The sequence below is a fragment of the Pelmatolapia mariae genome, linkage group LG5 (assembly GCF_036321145.2).
Source record: "Pelmatolapia mariae isolate MD_Pm_ZW linkage group LG5, Pm_UMD_F_2, whole genome shotgun sequence".
NCBI classification, from domain to species: Eukaryota; Metazoa; Chordata; class Actinopteri; order Cichliformes; family Cichlidae; genus Pelmatolapia; species Pelmatolapia mariae.
The window spans coordinates 1,383,267-1,401,266 of NC_086231.1; the positions used below are offsets into that span (position 1 = coordinate 1,383,267).

The window sequence follows — 18,000 nt, forward strand, 5'->3', positions numbered from 1 at the left end:
TCCCGCTCCGCTCAGGGCCATCTCGCTTTGTTTCCACATTCTTTCCGTTTCTGTGCCTCCTCCCTTTCACCTGACCCCTCTCCCCTCGTCACAGGCCTGTGACACACTGGGAGTGTTTGCGTCTGGTGTTTCTGCCTAAAAATTTGTTCCTGTAAAAGTTTTAAATGCTCTACTTGCTTTAAGAAGGGCTGGATTAAAAAGAAAAGGCCTCGGGGCAAACACGAGCTGGTAGACCAGAGCCAGACGTTTGATTTCTTTACTAAAATCTCACTTGTTTTCCTGCAGAGCGACAGCAGGTTTTTAAACTGAGCTGTTTAAATCTGAAACACCAGCTTCTCTGAAACATGACCTAAACGGGCCCAGGTGAGAAACAGTCACATTGTTCGCTTGCGTGGACATCAGTGCATGCAAAGGTTTTATCTGAGATGACATCAAGTCAAATTATGTGTGTGAAATTATCCAGATGTTTCACTGAACCATAAACTAACACTGCAGTAGTATTAAACAGCTTTAGTTTCAGCTGTGTGTGCTGGATGGAGTCCTGGGATTCCTCACTGTTCAGTCATCGGTTGCTTGTGGCTCCAAGTTTGTTTCATAGTGAGCAGTGCCTCAGAGATAAAGTGGCTGGACAAAGGAGAATGAGCGTAACTGAAATCATTGCAAATGTTCAGATGTTTGAAGTGCACGAAACACAGAGACACATGAACAGGATTTGCTGAACACTGAATTTAAACTCTCTGCACTTTTAACGACTCAACCAATCACGTTTGTCTAAAGAACTCCAGGATGTAAAGTGGTGTACCCACCTGGATGCAACCTGTCGCCTCAGAGACACAAATATCTGCGGCACAAGCCTGACTTCCTGTTTGAGTCTGCTGCAGAGTCTCTGAGAAATGAAGATACGTGAAACTGTCCAGGTGCTGAGGCTGTCTCAGAGTCCCTGAGCTCTGTGCTGGATCCAGCTGAGTAACAGGCAGCCTCACTTGTTACCTGTGTAACCCAGTGAGTTTACACGACTCAGTAATGCAATACAACATTGTTATTGTTAATTGTGATTCATCATTACTCTGTTAATCACTGAGTTGATCTAAAGTAAATCAATAATAAAAGATAAATAATAAATATTAGAATAAAACCCCAAAGAGTATATTTGACACCCCTACTGGTTAGGAAGGAACAAGCCCCGCCTTCCCCTGCTCTGTACCGTCACATGTGCTCAGACACAGAGCGAGACCGGGTGCACGAGACCATCGCTGATTTTCAGCGCTAAGCTTGTTGGTGGAAAATAACTATAAACTTGATAAATTGAGCAAATATCCATACTGGAGATCTGCATGGACCTTAGAGAAACAGACCTGATTTGTTGAGAATATTTTGGACTTTGAAACCATCGCGGTGAGTCAGAAGCTGTTAAGCTAACCTTGAAGCTAAAAAGCTAACAGGAAGTTAACAGGAATATAATGGCCCAATTTCAATGTTGTAGATCTGCACGGGTGCGGATGAAGCGGACAAGATCCTCCCCGAGAGTTGAACATTAGAAGCGTGCTGGTGAGTTAAACTGGGACTGGGCGAATCAGGCTAATTGAAAAGCTAACTAGCCTAATGCTCATAGCTGTAGCTGACCACGTTTTCACTGTGGGAGAACACACGCGGTTTCTCACGGAGTTCAGCCACTCTGAGCACTCAGCTTGTGTGCTGACGATGTTCTAGTATTACATGTTGAATATTAAATGCACTCAAATAAGATGATGGGATAAGTTAATTTTGATCTTAAAGGTTATGAATCTATTTTATTTTTTGTTACATTTGTTGCTCGAGCGGCACTGTATAGATGTCCCTGCATATTCTTACTGTGCTTATACCTTACCACATACTGTAAAGCTACAGCCTGTGGGCTTTTGTATATTTTTTGGTAATTTTATTCTGTACATTGAGTGTAATTAACATTATTGCTTCATTGCTATTCAGTGCAAAGCAATGCTCCTGCAATTCAGTTAAAGGGGCAGTACTGTAAAAGAAATAATCTACCATAGTTCATGGTTTATTTATGATTTCTGATAGAAATGTGCACCTTGATGATAGAATAAGCTGATTGTGGTTTAAAGATTGCATTCATGATTAAGATGCACTGTATAGACTATAGTTAGAAATTAGAATTAATGTTTTGTGCTTGTTTTTGTTAAAGCACTTGCATTATTTACACATGTGGCCATATACATCACTATAGTGTGTGAACTGAATTAGTAATAGCCCTGTTGTTTACAGGCTAGGTTTTTTTGTGGGATCGTGAGACCTGGATTTCTTCCTGACGAGGAAGATGGCGAGCCTTTCCCTTTGAACCGAACCACAGCCATTCCGAGTTGGCCCAGAAGGGCAGGTTGCTCTTCCCTCACGAACAATTGCAACAGTGCAGTAGGACGAAATCGCACCAATCACAGACTTTTGACCTTTTGGATTCAACTTGACTGAACACTGACTATTAAGCCGGCAAGACTATCTGAGCTCAGATAGGATTCTGATTGTTATTATTATTGCTGTCATTGTATTTTATTTTATGTTCTCATTCCTGTTTATGAAGTCCTGTTTAATTGTTGCTACATAGTTCAATACAATTCAAAGCAACTTTACCTGTGGCTCCAGTCATTCTTCTCCACGCCACTCACCTTGACCCTCCTACGAATCTAGCTATTGGCCCATTCTGTCCATCTTACTTTAACTTCCCCTACCCTATCCTGTACTTGGCTACACCTGCATTGTTGCTCAGTTTGCTTTTTAGGTGAATTATTTATTTCTGGTTATAAAATAAATCTATTTGAAGTTGAACGCCATGTGTCTGACTTGTATTCTTCTTTGTGGAAGTATCTGTTAGCGGTGGCCTTTTGCACTTGGTGACAGTGAGTCAGTACAGCCAGCAGATTTCTGCGCATCCGTGTCCCCACGCGGCTTTGTCGAGTAAAAACAAACCATTATAACGCCATAGCAGGTTTCACTTTGTGGCGTGGTTACAGAGAGAAGGTCAGGAAGGACTCATGCAGGTGTGTGGTGACAGCTGTGCTAAAACTGAGCACAGGTCTGAAGCTGTGATTCTTTCAGGAGTCCTGCACTGAAAGCTTAATGTAATTGTTTTATGTCTCCATCCTCTCCAGATCTTTGCTGTGATGCACAGGCTTGTTGTGAAAATACAGTAAGAAGAGACTGAGCTGTGTTCATGTTGTGTGTGTCACTGAGGTCTAATGTGGACGTAAATCATTTGAACAACAGCCGTGCCCACACTGAGGGGGACCGAGTCGCCCTCATCTATTACCACAGGAGCTCACAGCATCGGAGCTTAATGAGCAGAAGAAAGTGCTTTTCACTTGTTTTTGCTTCAGGTTTTGCCTCTAAGGCAAAATCAGACTGACTGCCCTAACATCTTGGCAAAGGTCTGCATGCAGCCGTGAGACTGAGAGATGCAGGGCTGACTGAACTGCTGCCACCTCCTCTGAAGAAGTCTGGGTTAAAAACAATGTTTTTCAAAAGTCAAAAAAAGTTATTTACATGGTACCTTTCAATATCAGGTCAAATAGTGCTTTGTGAATAGAGATGGTAAGAAAGTAGAAACATTGCTCAGGAAACAGCCATCCATTCATTTTCTGATGCTTTTCTGCCTCCAGGTCGTCAGGACAGGAGTCCGAACAGACGCTCCCTCTCCTCAGCCACCTCCTCCAGCTACTTAAGGGTTGGGAGGGGGCGGATGAGAGATGTAATCTCTCCAGCATGTCCCGGGTCTGAGGTCTCCTCTCAGTAGGACATGTCCAAACACCATCTAGGGGGTGTCCAAGAGGCAACTCCCAGATGAGGTAACCCAGCTCATACAGGTGTCTTTTTATATGGAGGAACAGTAGCTCAAATCTGAGCTCCTCCCAAATGACCACGTTCCTCATTCCATCTCTAAGGGAGACGTCAGAGGAAGCTCAGGTCCACCGCTTCTGTCTGTGGCACTGCCTACAGCTGAATTGGCAGCTTCCCTTCAACACAGATCAACACGACATCGTCAACACTGCATCTGCTGCACGAAACCAACACTTGAAATTCACTGATCAAAGAAATTAAAGGAACACTTTGAAAACACGTCATATCTCAATGGAAAACAATTAGTATATCTATACTGATATGACCTGCGTAATGTGTTAATAGTATTAAAACCCACAGCACCAGTGTTGAGTCTGACAGTGAGTGAACTTGTCTACCCTGTAGAGCAGGGGTGGGCAATTCCAGGCCCCGAGGGCCGCTGTCCTGCAGGTTTTAGATCTCACCTTGGGTCAACACACCTGAATCACATGATTAGTTCGTTACTAGGCCTCTGCAGAACTTCAGGACATGTTGAGGAGCTAATTTAGCCATTTAAATCAGCTGTGTTGGTTCAAGGACACATCTAAAACCTGCAGGGACACCGGCCCTCGAGGCCTGGAGTTGCCCACCCCTGCTGTAGAGGTCTGTGTGTCCCTGCATGGATCTGGCTCCACAGACCATCACTGACCCACACCTCATCTGTCACACGTGCTCTGGGTGAACCTGCTCTCATCTGGTGGTAATCTATGGCTCCACGGTGCACCGAGCACAGGGCCTGCTCGAAGTCCGTTTCCGATGGTTTGGTCAGAGACATCCACACCAGCTGGAGTCACTCTGTAGCTCTGACAGGACTCATCCTGTCAGAGCCTGATCCCGATACCGGTCCTGCTGATGGGTTAAAGGCCTTCGATGGCCCTGTCCAGCTCTCCTATAGAGTAACAAGTTTAAAAAAAAAAAAAACTTGTTTATGGACATTTTTTCTTATTTTTCGTCTAAAAAGAAAACATATTCTGAACAAACAAGTTCTGCACGAGAAAATTAAGCTCGTCCTAGGAAAATATGTCTGTTTCTCTATAAGATGTTTCAATTCAATTCAATTCAATTTTATTTATATAGCGCCAAATCACAACAAAAGTCGCCTCAAGGCGCTTTATATTGTACAGTAGATAGCACAATATTAAATACAGAGAAAAACCCAACAATCATATCATATGACCCCCTATGAGCAAGCACTTTGGCGACAGTGGGAAGGAAAAACTCCCTTTTAACAGGAAGAAACCTCCGGCAGAAAAAGGCTCAGGGAGGGGCGGGGCCATCTGCTGCGACCGGTTGGGGTGAAAGAAGGAAAACAGGATAAAGACATGCTGTGGAAGAGAGACAGAGATTAATAACAGATATGATTCGATGCAGAGAGGTCTATTAACACATAGTGAGTGAGAAGGTGACTGGAAAGGAAAAACTCGATGCATCATGGGAATCCCCGGCAGCCTACGTCTATTGCAGCATAACTAAGGGAGGATTCAGGGTCACCTGGTCCAGCCCTAACTATAGGCTTTAGCAAAAAGGAAAGTTTTAAGCCTAATCTTGAAAGTAGAGATAGTGTCTGTCTCCTGAATCCAAACTGGAAGCTGGTTCCACAGAAGAGGGGCCTGAAAACAGAAGGCTCTTCCTCCCATTCTACTTTTAAATACTCTAGGAACAACAAGTAAGCCTGCAGAGCGAGAGCGAAGTGCTCTAATAGGGTGATATGGTACTACAAGGTCATTAAGATAAGATGGGGCCTGATTATTTAAGACCTTGTAAGTGAGGAGCAGGATTTTGAATTCAATTCTGGATTTAACAGGAAGCCAATGAAGGGAAGCCAAAACAGGAGAAATATGCTCTCTCTTCCTAGTCCCTGTCAGTACTCTTGCTGCAGCATTTTGGATTAGCTGAAGACTTTTCAGCGAGTTTTTAGGACTTCCTGATAATAATGAATTACAGTAGTCCAGCCTGGAAGTAATAAATGCATGAACTAGTTTTTCAGCATCACTCTGAGACAGGATATTTCTAACTTTAGAGATGTTGCACAAATGGAAGAAAGCAGTCTTACATATTTGTTTAATATGTGCGTTGAAGGACATGTCCTGGTCAAAAATGACTCCAAGGTTCCTCACAGTGTTACTGGAGGCCAAGGTAATGCCATCCAGAGTAAGAATCTGGTTAGATACCATATTTCTAAGATTTTCAGGGCCGAGTACAATAACCTCAGTTTTATCTGAATTAAGAAGCAGAAAGTTAGCGGCCATCCAGGTCTTTATGTCTTTAAGACATTCCTGCAGTTTAATTGGTGTGTGTTACCTGGCTTCATGGATAGATAGAGCTGCGTATCATCTGCATAGCAGTGAAAATTTATGCTATGTCTTCTAATGATGCTGCCTAAGGGAAGCATGTATAATGTAAATAGAATTGGTCCTAGCACTGAACCCTGAGGAACACCATAATAGACCTTAGTGTGTGAAGAGGACTCTTCATTTACTTGAACAAACTGGAGTCTATTAGATAGATATGATACAAACCACTGCAGCGCAGTACCTGTAATACCTACAGCATGTTCTAATCGCTCTAATAGGATATTATGGTCGACAGTATCGAACGCTGCACTGAGGTCTAGCAGGACAAGCACAGAGATGAGTCCACTGTCAGAGGCCATAAGAAGATCATTTGTAACCTTCACTAAAGCTGTTTCTGTGCTGTGATGAGCTCTGAAACCTGACTGAAACTCTTCAAATAAGCCATTCCTCTGCAGATGATCTGTTAGCTGTTTGACAACTACTCTTTCAAGGATTTTTGATATGAAAGGAAGGTTGGAGATTGGCCTATAATTAGCTAAGACTGCTGGGTCTAGAGATGCTTTTTAAGTAAAGGTTTAACTACAGCCAGCTTGAAGGCCTGTGGTACATAGCCAATTATTAGAGATAGGTTGATTATATTTAAGATTGAAGAATTAATTAATGGCAGGACTTCTTTAAGCAGTGTTGTAGGAATGGGGTCTAAAAGACACGTTGATGGTTTGGAGGAATTAATTATTGAAGTTAACTCAGAAAGATCGATTGGAGAAAAAGAGTCTAACTTAACATCAATGGTACTAAAAGTAGCTGTAGATAATATTACATCTGTGGGATGATTATTGGTAATTTTTTCTCTAATGATAAAAATTTTATTTCTGAAGAAGTTCATGAAGTCATTACTAGTTAACGTTAAAGGGATGGTTGGCTCAGTAGAGCTCTGACTGTTTGTCAGCCTGGCTACAGTGCTGAAGAGAAACCTGGGGTTGTTCTTATTTTCTTCAATCAGTGATGAATAGTAAGATGTTCTGGCTTTGTGGAGGGCTTTCTTATAAAGCAGCAAACTATTTCTCCAGGCTAAATGATGATCCTCTAAATTTGTGACACGCCATTTCCTCTCCAGCTTACGAGTTATCTGCTTTAGGCTACGTGTTTGAGAATTATACCACGGAGTCAGGGACTTCGGATTTGAGGCCTTAGTTTTCACAGGAGCTACAGTATCCAGAGTCGTACGTAGTGAGGAGGTAAAATTATTAACAAGATAATCGACCTCTGTTGGAGTAGCGTTCAGATAGCTGCTCTGCTCAATGTTGGTACAGGGCATTGAAGATGATAACAGTGGGTGAATTATATTCTTAAACTTAGTTACAGCACTTTCAGAAAGACATCTACTTTGATAAAGTCTACTCTCCACTGCTGTGTAATCAATCATTGTAAATGTAAATGTTATCAGGAAATGATCAGACAGCAGAGGGTTTTCAGGAAACACTGTTAAATGTTCAGTTTCTATGCCATATGTTAAAACAAGATCTAGAGTGTGATTAAAGTGGTGGGTGGGTTCTTTTACATTTTGAGAGAAGCCAATTGAGTCTAATAACAGATTAAATGCCATGTTGAGGCTGTCATTTTTAGCATCTACATGGATGTTAAAATCACCCACAATAATTATTTTATCTGAGCTGAGCACTAAATCAGATAAAAAGTCTGAGAAATCAGAGAGAAACTCTGTGTAAGGCCCTGGTTTCTGAGTTTTACAGCTGGGGTGGACGAGGCTAAGCATCAGGCTTTCAAATGAATTAAAAGTCTGTCTTGGTCTTTCGTTAATTAATAGACTGGTGTGCAAAATTGCTGCCACACCGCCCCCTCGGCCTGTGCTTCGAGGTTTCTGGTAGTTAGAATGACTCGGGGGTGTTGATTCATTTAAACTAACATAATCATCCTGCTGCAACCAGGTTTCTGTAAGGCAGAGTAAATCGATTTGTTGGTCAATTATTAAGTCATGTACTAACAGAGACTTGGAGGAGAGAGACCTAATATTTAATAATCCACATTTCACTGTTTTACTCTTTGGTTCAGATGTGGATTCTGTATTGTTCTTTCTTTTTGATTTTTTATGTTTAAGTTTTTTATTGCTGGTTTTTAGTTTGTTTTTTGTCTGTTTGGGAGCTGAGATGGGTTTTTGGGGGGGTAGCAGGAGGAGAGAAGCTGCAGAGAGGCGTGTAAGACTGCAACTCTGCTTCCTGGTCCCAACTCTGGATAGTCATATTTTGGGGGGTTTAATAAATTGGTCCATATTTCTAGAAATGAGAGCTGCTCCATCCAAAGTGGGATGGATGCCGTCTCTCCTAACAAGACCAGGTTTCCTCCAGAAGGTTTGCCAATTATCTATGAAGCCCACATCGTTTCTGGGACACCACTCAGACAGCCAGCAATTTAAGGAGAACATGCGGCTAAACATGTCACTCCTGGTCTGATTGGGGAGGGGACCAGAGAAAACTACAGAGTCCGACATTGTTTTGGCAAAGTTACACACCGATTCAATATTGATTTTAGTGACCTCCGATTGGCGTAACCGGGTGTCATTACTGCCGACGTGAATTATGATCTTACTGTATTTACGTTTACCCTTAGCCAGCAGTTTTAAATTTCCTTCAATGTCGCCTGCTCTGGCCCCTAGAAGACAATTGACTATGGTTGCCGGTGTCTCTAGCTTCACATGTCTGAGAACAGAATCACCAATTACCAGAGTTTGACCCCCGGCGGGTGTGTCGCCGAGTGGGGAAAAACGGTTAGACACATGAACAGGTTGGTGGTGTACCTGGGGCTTCTCTTTAAGACTATGCTTCCTCCTCACCGTCACCCAACCGCCCTCGTTCCCCAGCTGCTTGGGGTCTGCCGGGGGAGAGCTAGCGGGGCCTACGCTATCTTCGGCTGCACCAGCTACAGGGGCCTGGCTAGCTACGGGTGAATGAAGGGTGCGAAGCCGAGTCTCCAATTCAGTAATCCTGGCCTCCAGAGCTGCAAATATGCTACATTTGTTACAGGTATCATTACTGCTAAAGGAGGCCGAGGAGTAACTAAACATCTGACACAATGAGCAGGAAAGTGCAGGAGGGACAGGTGAAGTAGCCATGGTGCTAACGAGTCGGCTACGAGCTAAGCTAAGCTAGCAAAACAGTACAGAGACAGTGAGTGAATACTTTGGCTATAAATTAGGTAGTGAGCACACAGAAAGGGTGATTCAGATGAAGCACGTTAAGATTATACTATGAAAAAGGGATGTATCAAAAGATTTCAATTAAATTGCTAAGCAGAAAAGCTACTCAGAAACACCACTGTGTTTGAGCAGGAACAGGAAGTGATACTCTACCACAAAGCGAGCGAAACACCAAGTGACAGCGCCACCCACAGACCAGCTCATGTTGAGCTTTATTTACCAGTTACGGGGTTTGACAATGGTTTGGTTGAACTTGCACAATAAGAATTAGATTATTTTTCTTATTTCATGACTAAGGCCACTTAAACAATTTTTGAATTTAGGACATGTATCAGTGACACAGAAGCTTGTCTCATGTTTATGTGAAAATCAAAATTAAGGTGTTTTGATTTAAAATTTCTTGAAAACAGCTTGTTCAAGAAATGATTTATACTCATTTTAGGTAAAGAATTTCTAAATATCAGAAATCAGATTTCACTGTAATAAGCCAAATTTTCTTCAATTAAGCATAGATGTTAGACAGTTGTGTCTTGTTAAAGGCATGTAGCAGAAGGATTCATCTGCTAGTTTGCTGACCCCACTGGCAGACAGTTTAGGCAGATTTAAGAATATTTGGCACAGCAAAGCTTCTGACGATTGAACTACCTGTGCCACCTCTGTGCGGTCCAGGTATGACCTCATGCTGCTAGCAGTGACACTGACCTCAGCCAAATATATGACCTAGTCCAGGGGTGGGCAATCTCAGTCCACGAGGGCCGGTGTCCCTGCAGGTTTTAGATGTGTCCTTGAACCAACACAGCTGATTTAAATGGCTAAATTAGCTCCTCAACATGTTCTGAAGTTCTCCAGAGGCCTGGTAACGAACTAATCATGTGATTCAGGTGTGTTGACCCAAGGTGAGCTCTAAAACCTGCAGGACAGCGGCCCTCGTGGACTGAGATTGCCCACCCCTGACCTAGTCAGTAAAAACGAGTAGGGGAAAGTGTCGGTGGTTAAACCATTAACCATCGTTTTGTGGGTTGTGTCATCGTTTCCAGTGTTCCTTCAATTTTGAGCAGTGTCTGTAAATTGTGAATGAAAACATTTTAGCTGTGATTTTAAAACTCGCTGACCCGACTCATTGAGATAGGCAGCATCAAACCTGCAGTCCAAGCTCATATTTGCAGTGCTGCACACAGTAAAACGAGATTCAGTAACACGAGCAGCAGCGATGGTGCAAAATGTCAGAGACAGTGAGCTGTACCGACCCCCAGAGACCATCGCTCAGTCTGCCCGTCTGTGAACAAACGTCCTCGGTGACCGGAGCATTGGTTTGTGGTTTTAACCAAACTTTATTTAAAACTTTTACATGTTTCTTTTCCTCTAAGAACACTTGAATTCAGGCACCTGGGTGGATAAAATGAAGACCCTCTGGAGACCGTCAGGGTGTGAGGACGGCCCCTCCTCTGTAATCCACCGTTCCTCCTCTTCTTCGTCTTCCTCCTCCTGCTCCCTGACAGAAACGCTCTAGCGAGCTGCTCTGAGGCTGTTTCTGTGCTCCTCCTGCTGCTCCTCCTTGACATTAGTTGACCTTGAGGAGCATCAAAGCTTGTATTTTGGAGAGTTTTTTGTAAAAGTTAACTGTCCATGTACTCAGCACTGCTCATGCCCAGTTGGCATCCTGCTCTGCAGCAGTATTGTCTAATAAAATGGAATTATGCCCTTAATCATTGCCCTCTCGCGCTCATTCACTTCCTGTCTTTATCTCCCTCCTCCCACACACCAGCTCTCCATTTTTTCCTTTCTTTTTGAAGTCATTATAGCATCCTGGGACACTTTTATGACATTTATTCTTCTTGGCACTTCCCTCCCTTCCCTCGCTCTCTCTCATCATCCCTCTCTCTTTCTGTTAATTACCCTTGCAGTCTTATCTGTCGACACCCTTCAAACTTGCGGTTCCCTGTCATGAATCAAGCGCCCCCCTTCTCCTCTGCCTCCTCGTCGTCCTCCCTCTCTCCTCCTCTTCCTCCTCTGCCCATATCAGCCAAACAATTAACCAACTGGCTCGCTCTAATTAACAGAGAGACACATGCACAAGTCCTCCTGTTTCTTTGCCGTGGAAACGATAGAGGCCCACTCGAGCTTTTCTGGAGCTTTTCTGTTCTTTTGTTTGTTTCTGACTCGACCGCAGATGAAGATGTTCTCAGCAGGAGGGAAAAAATAACTCTGCTGTCAGCAGGAGGTTTGTTTTTGCTCCCGTGGACTTTAAATAGAAAGAAGTTGACACAATAGAAATCCATAATAGGATGTCACGCCTGTCTTCACTAATGATAGCTCGTACGCAGACTGTTTATTGCCCATCGTCTGCGTCTCCTGCGACTTGTTTAGGGTCAGCTCATGCTCACTTTGCCCGTCTCTACCTCTGTAAGGTTCCCCACATGAAAACGTAACAGAAGGCTAAAAAAGGCCGTGGGAGCACTGCTCACTCCTTCGGTGACTATATCAGGCATCTGTGTTTCCTTATTTGACAGAAACCATTGTGTTGTTTTGGATCCTTACTAAGGAGATTACACACAGATCCTCCATGCTAAAACACAACGAGCTGTGGTCCATCTTTGGACTCACTGTCAGTTTGGTTCACGATGTATCGGCTGAAAATGAACAACTGTTGGGTTTAAGCAATAAAAAGTTTCACCAAACCCGCAGGGAGCCTTTCTCTCACTATCTGGTAAAGTTGCATTTAATTTTGAGGGGTTATTAGAGCACCATGCTCTAATGCTAAAATACACAGCATTGTTTATGCATTACTGCAGGATCTCCTTCATCCCTCAGTCTAAACTGTTCCATTTTTGCTCATATTTTTCTCTGAAAGCTGGCAGCGAGCTAACTGTAGTTACCCACATATGTATTTAGACCCCTGAAGCACGTGGACTGAATGTGTCTCTACAAAGCCCACAGGATGGTTCAATTTCATTACATTTAATTTATTTAGCATCAAATCACAACAACAGTCACCTCAAGGCAACTCACTTTATAAGGTATAAACCTTATAAAGTGGAAGGAAGGAGAGACGTCACCTACCCGGAAGTGATGGAATCCAATGAGTCAGGTCCCACAGATGTGGATATTCACCTGTTTCACACCAAACCTTCAGCAGCAGGTGCTGGTGAAGGTTTGGTGTGAAACAGGTGAATCTATATTTATAGATTTATAGATATAGCCACCATCTATATTTATAAAAGCAGACAGATTGCACCAGCACGTACAACTCAATTGATCTGTTACCAAAAGCCGAGCTAATGGCTGAACTCTGGATTTCTGGTTCCCATCTTTAATGGAACCGTTTAAAAACAACAAGATCGTACGGTTATGGTGTAACCTTGGTTCTCTTAGTGAGAGACTATCTCGCCACACTGTTACATGTTCCATATGTACGGGGGTACGACCCTCCTTGGTCGTGGCGTGTGGATATTTCTTTAAGACACTCCGGCACGCCCGGCTACGCCCCACAGCTCACGGATAAAACAGCTGTGCAGACGTGACACCGGTGATAGTTTGATCGGAACGCATCTCTGAGCGGCCTGACGGTGGAGAGATAGTCTCGATATGCTAGAGAACGTACGGTTAAGGTGTAACCTTGGTTCTCTTAGTGAGAGACTATCTCTCCACACCGTTACATATTCCATATGTACGGGGTAACTCTGTAAGACACCCCGCGAGGAGACAGTGCAACCGAACCGCCGAGAGTGAAGGTGCCGGGAGTCAGTGACAACGCACCAATGGAGACACCACCCTGGTCAGGGCTTCGCAATGCAAAGGCCGAGCCAGGGGGTGGAGGCAGCAGTCTGCAGGCGCCAGACTGGCCTGAACCGGTCGTACAGGACGCAGGACCGCAAGTGATCGGCCGCTCAAGGTCAACCCGGGAACCGCGAGGCATCCCGCTGGTTGCATAGGCCTACGACATGCGGGCAATGCCAGACAGAGAGTCGGCGCTACAGGCTGGAGAACTCTCACTCGCCACAGTGAGGTCCGACTGGCGTGTAAGCCGGTGAAGCGGGCAACAGGCCAGGGGAACACAGCCAGGAGCTGCAGCAGCTGATATGCTAGAGAGAATCCGGCTAAAATAGGCTGGAGAACGCTCACTCGCCGTAGTGAGGTCCAACTGGCGCGTAAGTCGGCGAATGCGGGCAACACGCCTGGGGAAGACAGCCTGGCGCTGCAGTGCAGATGTGACTCACCAGGGGTGTCAGCTCACTGAGCAGGTCCTGCCGGCCACGTAGACTCGTAACATTTGGGCAATGTGCCAGACAGAGAGCCAGTGTCGCAGGCCGGAGAACTGTCAACCACTGGCCGAGCCGTCAGACGCAGCGAGGTCTGACTGGCGTGTAAAATCAGCGAAGCGCGAGCAATAGGCCAGGAGAACACAGCCTACAGCAGTGCTGGCCACTAGACCCAACTCAAAGGATGTCAGGAGGGAGGAGGGCGGCTGGAGGACAGCTGGCTCCGAGTCCTCCCCGCCTCAACTGAACACGGCTGTCTCCACATGCCTGCATAGGCCCCTCAGCTTCCTCACAGCGAGGTGGTAGACAGGCAGTCCCATCAGGCAACCCTGGACGTCTGACCGGAGCCAAGTGTCATAAACATCAACCTCCTGACAATCAACCTCCACCAGCCCAGGCCTCACAGAGGCAGGGCCATGGGAGGGAACGCTGTGGGAGGGGCCCGGAATCAGGTGACCCAGACATGGGTTCACCCGTCTGGGCCCCACTCCAGTGGTAGCCAGAGGGGATGGAAGGTCTTCAACATCCACCTCACGATAATCAACCTCCACCGGCCCAGGCCTTGCAGAGGGGGGGCCGTGGGAGGAAACGCTGCAGCCATCATCCTTATTTAGCCTGAGAGGCACAGGATTGGGGCGGGATCTCCATGCCCAGCCCGCCTGCAGCTGTCATCCCAGATAGCAAGGAAACATTGAAACAATGTTGAGTCAATATCAGGCGACGTCATTGAATCAACGTTGAAGTGTGACGTTGACCCAACGTCACTCTTGCACCCATTTTTAACATTGAAACAACGTCAGGTTTTGATGTTGAATCAATGTTGAAACCTGACATTGATTCGACGTTATATTTTCTAACACTGTTGACATTGAAACAATGTCAGATTCTGATATTGAAACACTGTTGAGATATGGTATTGCTTTTCCACCTCTTTCGCACAGTTGCTTTTTATTGAAAAAAACAAAAAAAACAAAAAAGGTCAATAGACATGTATCATTTGCAAAGTACTTTATTAAAAGACAAAGTTTCCTATTTACATTTCTATGTTTCACGTCACTTTTTATTATTTACTCCGGGATGGGGATGGATGATGGGCGTCCTGCGCGCCACCCGTACGATCTGGATCATATCTGAGCCATTTCTGGACTGCTTGAGCAAAGACCAACTCAGACAGAGTTCGCCCCTACCTGCTGCGCCAGGCCATCTAGGACAAAAATAGACACACACACAAAAAAACAAAGACAAAAAAAGGGAATTAGAGCACATGAATAAGCTCTTGTTAATTGTCTTCAGCAGGGAGAAAGTATGTAAACTCCTAGGCTGATAAACATGAAAGTCACCAGGCGGAAATCAGCAAACTGCCGCATTTGATTCCCAAAGAGCTATAAGCTGAAAATGTGATATGTCTTAGCATGGTGTGCCGTGTATCCTTTAAAAAAAAAGAAAAAGAAAAAGAAAACATGGGCCCTCAGGCTGTACAAAGTGTACAACCCGAGGACAAAACAAGCCGAAGACCAAAGACTCCATCTCCAGATTAACCGGATATGAAAGTCTTGTTATTAAGAAAGACAAAGTAATATAGCAAAAAACAGACATAGGAAATGTGAAATGCACCCAGCACATCAATTGATCCCTTTATTGTTCACTTTAGGCTCATAAAACTACAATAAATGTTAAAACTTACCAAATATGCATCTGCACGGCGCTGTCTCTTTAAATGCCCTTTTTTGCTTTGTCTGGTCCTTGGTATTTTTTCCCCTGCCCAGTTGAGTACAGAGGCCAGCTCCTTTGTAATGGCATAAACCATTACACGGCGGACTCGCACCTCCAGTGTGGTCCAGCAGCACCAATCAACGCAAAGCGTCTCACCTATAGACACATTTTATGAGATGGAATTAGCGTGTCTCATGTCTTAAATGTGTATGCAAGTGCTTGTGTGTTTACTTCATGTAATTGATGATAGAAACATGTCATTTAGTTTTCCCTAAAGCCTGATTTTCAAGTCATACAAAGAATAAACCAAAGTATTGGCAGTACAATGTATTTCTATTCCCTTTTGTTGGATATTCATTTGTTAGTTCTTGTAACTGCTAAAAGTGTTTACTAGTTTTTGCCTGTCACATATATTTGTTATACCATGTAAACTGTGAAATTCCAAGATTTTCAAACTTGCCTTGCAATAGTGGCCTCACAGAGTCTCTGGAATCTACAGAAAAAAAAAATCACAACAAGATGACATTCAGGAGTATAAATTGTTTTGTTTTTTTTAGATAAGAGTACAATGACATTGTGATGCAGCTTTAAAGCTTTTTAAAAAGCATACCATCTATAGGGAAGACATCAGACTCTGCATGCTGGGGAGATCGCAAAGCTGTGTCGGTTTGTGCCGGAGTGGCGAAAGGTGCCGGGAGCTGGGTGGGGCATTATGATGGTTGCTATCAGTGGGCTGGGGGGCAGACTGCGGAGTGATGAGGGCTGTTTAGAAAAAGATAATTTTTTAAGTATTTAAGAATACAGACAACTTGTCAAAAAAGTTTCCTCGTGTCAGACACAGATATGTACACAGACACTAGACAGTATTTTATTACCTGGTATTTTCACTCGAGGGGCCTGGGGAAACCGTTTTTTTGTAGGCTGCTCATCCTCTGAGTCCGTATATGTGTACAGGGGATTTGGTCTAAAGAAAAGAAATTAAAAACGGTCTTAAGTAATTGTAAATATGCTTTTGGCATATTGTTTCCTAAAGTTAGTTTGATTTCTAACAACACACACAGGAAACAGAGACGTGCAAGAAGGTACAGTATACAATGAATTTTTGAAGTGCACAAGTGTACACGGCTTTGCATTTTTAAAAAGTTTACAAACTTCCACTTTTTGGACTATATTATGTGGTGATATTGCAGTATGCAAGCACCACAGATATGTATAAAAGACAAGATCATAAATTCTTAACAATCAAAGATATGTTTGTGAATAAAAAGGTTTTACTTGTGCTTTCTTTTAAGACTGGTCTGAGTTTCAGCTTCGGACTGAAGGTCAGACGTATCACAGCGTTCACGTGGATATCTCTGAAGACTGCGTTCTGCTTCGTGAAATGTGCCTGGAAATACAAACACAATGTACGGCCAGACATACATTACGTGTGGACAAAAGGTGCAAACGCATAGAAAAATCAGCGGTTTCAAAAATACGCTGGTACGTGTGGACGTAGCCTTATTCATTATTTAAGGCACAAACGGAAAGTCATGTACGCGTGCAACGTAAAGTTAGGTGCGCGTACAACGTACAGTCACGTGGGCATGCTGCGTGAGCATTCAAACTGAGTCTAAAGTTTTCGTGTGCGAATTGAAGCGAGTGCTCTCCAATCATCAAAAGTAACAAAGTCATTGAACACGTTTATACAGTTAACTTTACGTTTATCAATCATATATCACAGATTTAGAATTTTTTGTAGTACTAAGCAACTACAGAGCGAAAGTCTGGGTCAAGCGCCGAAGCGACGGCAAGAAGAAAGGAAACCTCGAAGCGTTAAAGCTAGCTTTGTAAGGGAATATAACGAAGAAATTATGAAACGAAAATGTTTTCTTTGTTGATATACTTTGTTCGCAGTGCAATTTATTTGTTGCCGAATTGTAAGAAGTAGACACAATTTCGGGCTCCCACATTTTGTGGGAGCAACGTAAATAACAGTAAAAAAGTCGTTAATGTACAACATTAACAAGTTTTTTATTGTTATTCAAATGCAAACATAACGAAATAACGAGTAAAAAAAAATCATTCATTCTTACCTTATACTAATCGTGGTGCAGGCCAGTGCAGTGCATGAACTGATGCCTTCTCCGGTCAATTCCGCTGAGAGTAAATCAAATGTCCCGCTCTACTGTAGAAGACAATGAATACCTGGGGGGATGTACCAATGTGAGAGGGGTGCTGCGGAATAGTCCAAGTGATCGCTGCTTTAATTTCCCGGTCAACTATACATAAATTGCACGTAGACACGATTTTTTAAAGCTGGTGAACTAGACCAAGTCATTGATAACAAATGAACAATAAATCTACTTTCTCTGGTACTTTATACCCGATCAGTTGCAATGCAATTTAATGCTCAACTACAAATCGATGGTTTTTGATGGTGACCGGAGCCGAATGATCGTCAACTATAAATAGACGTTTTCTCAACGTTGTTGTTGTCACCTGGTCGACTATAAATAGATCAAATATCAATGACAAAAAAACAACGGTGAATCAACATTGTTACAACGTCTCTATAGTAAGACCGTCGGTTTACCACAGTATTTCAATGTTGTTACAACATTGGCATTTCAACCCCGACCATATACGACGGTTCGGATGAAAAATCAACATA

At 43.6% G+C, this 18,000-nt stretch overlaps 1 long non-coding RNA gene across 2 annotated transcripts; it reads right to left on the reverse strand.

Annotated features, from left to right (window-relative positions):
* Window positions 1-14,627: 14,627 nt before the first annotated feature.
* Window positions 14,628-17,652, reverse strand: LOC134626875 (uncharacterized). Of its 2 annotated transcripts, XR_010573678.1 has the most exons (7): window positions 17,423-17,652; window positions 16,623-16,734; window positions 16,223-16,311; window positions 15,958-16,109; window positions 15,808-15,840; window positions 15,319-15,503; window positions 14,628-14,838 (listed from the first exon to the last, which is right to left on the reverse strand). It is a non-coding gene; the product is annotated as an uncharacterized LOC134626875 (long non-coding RNA). The 2 variants fall into 2 exon arrangements; XR_010093854.2 differs by having other exon boundaries at window positions 14,628-15,503.
* Between the last annotated feature and the right edge of the window lie 348 nt (window positions 17,653-18,000).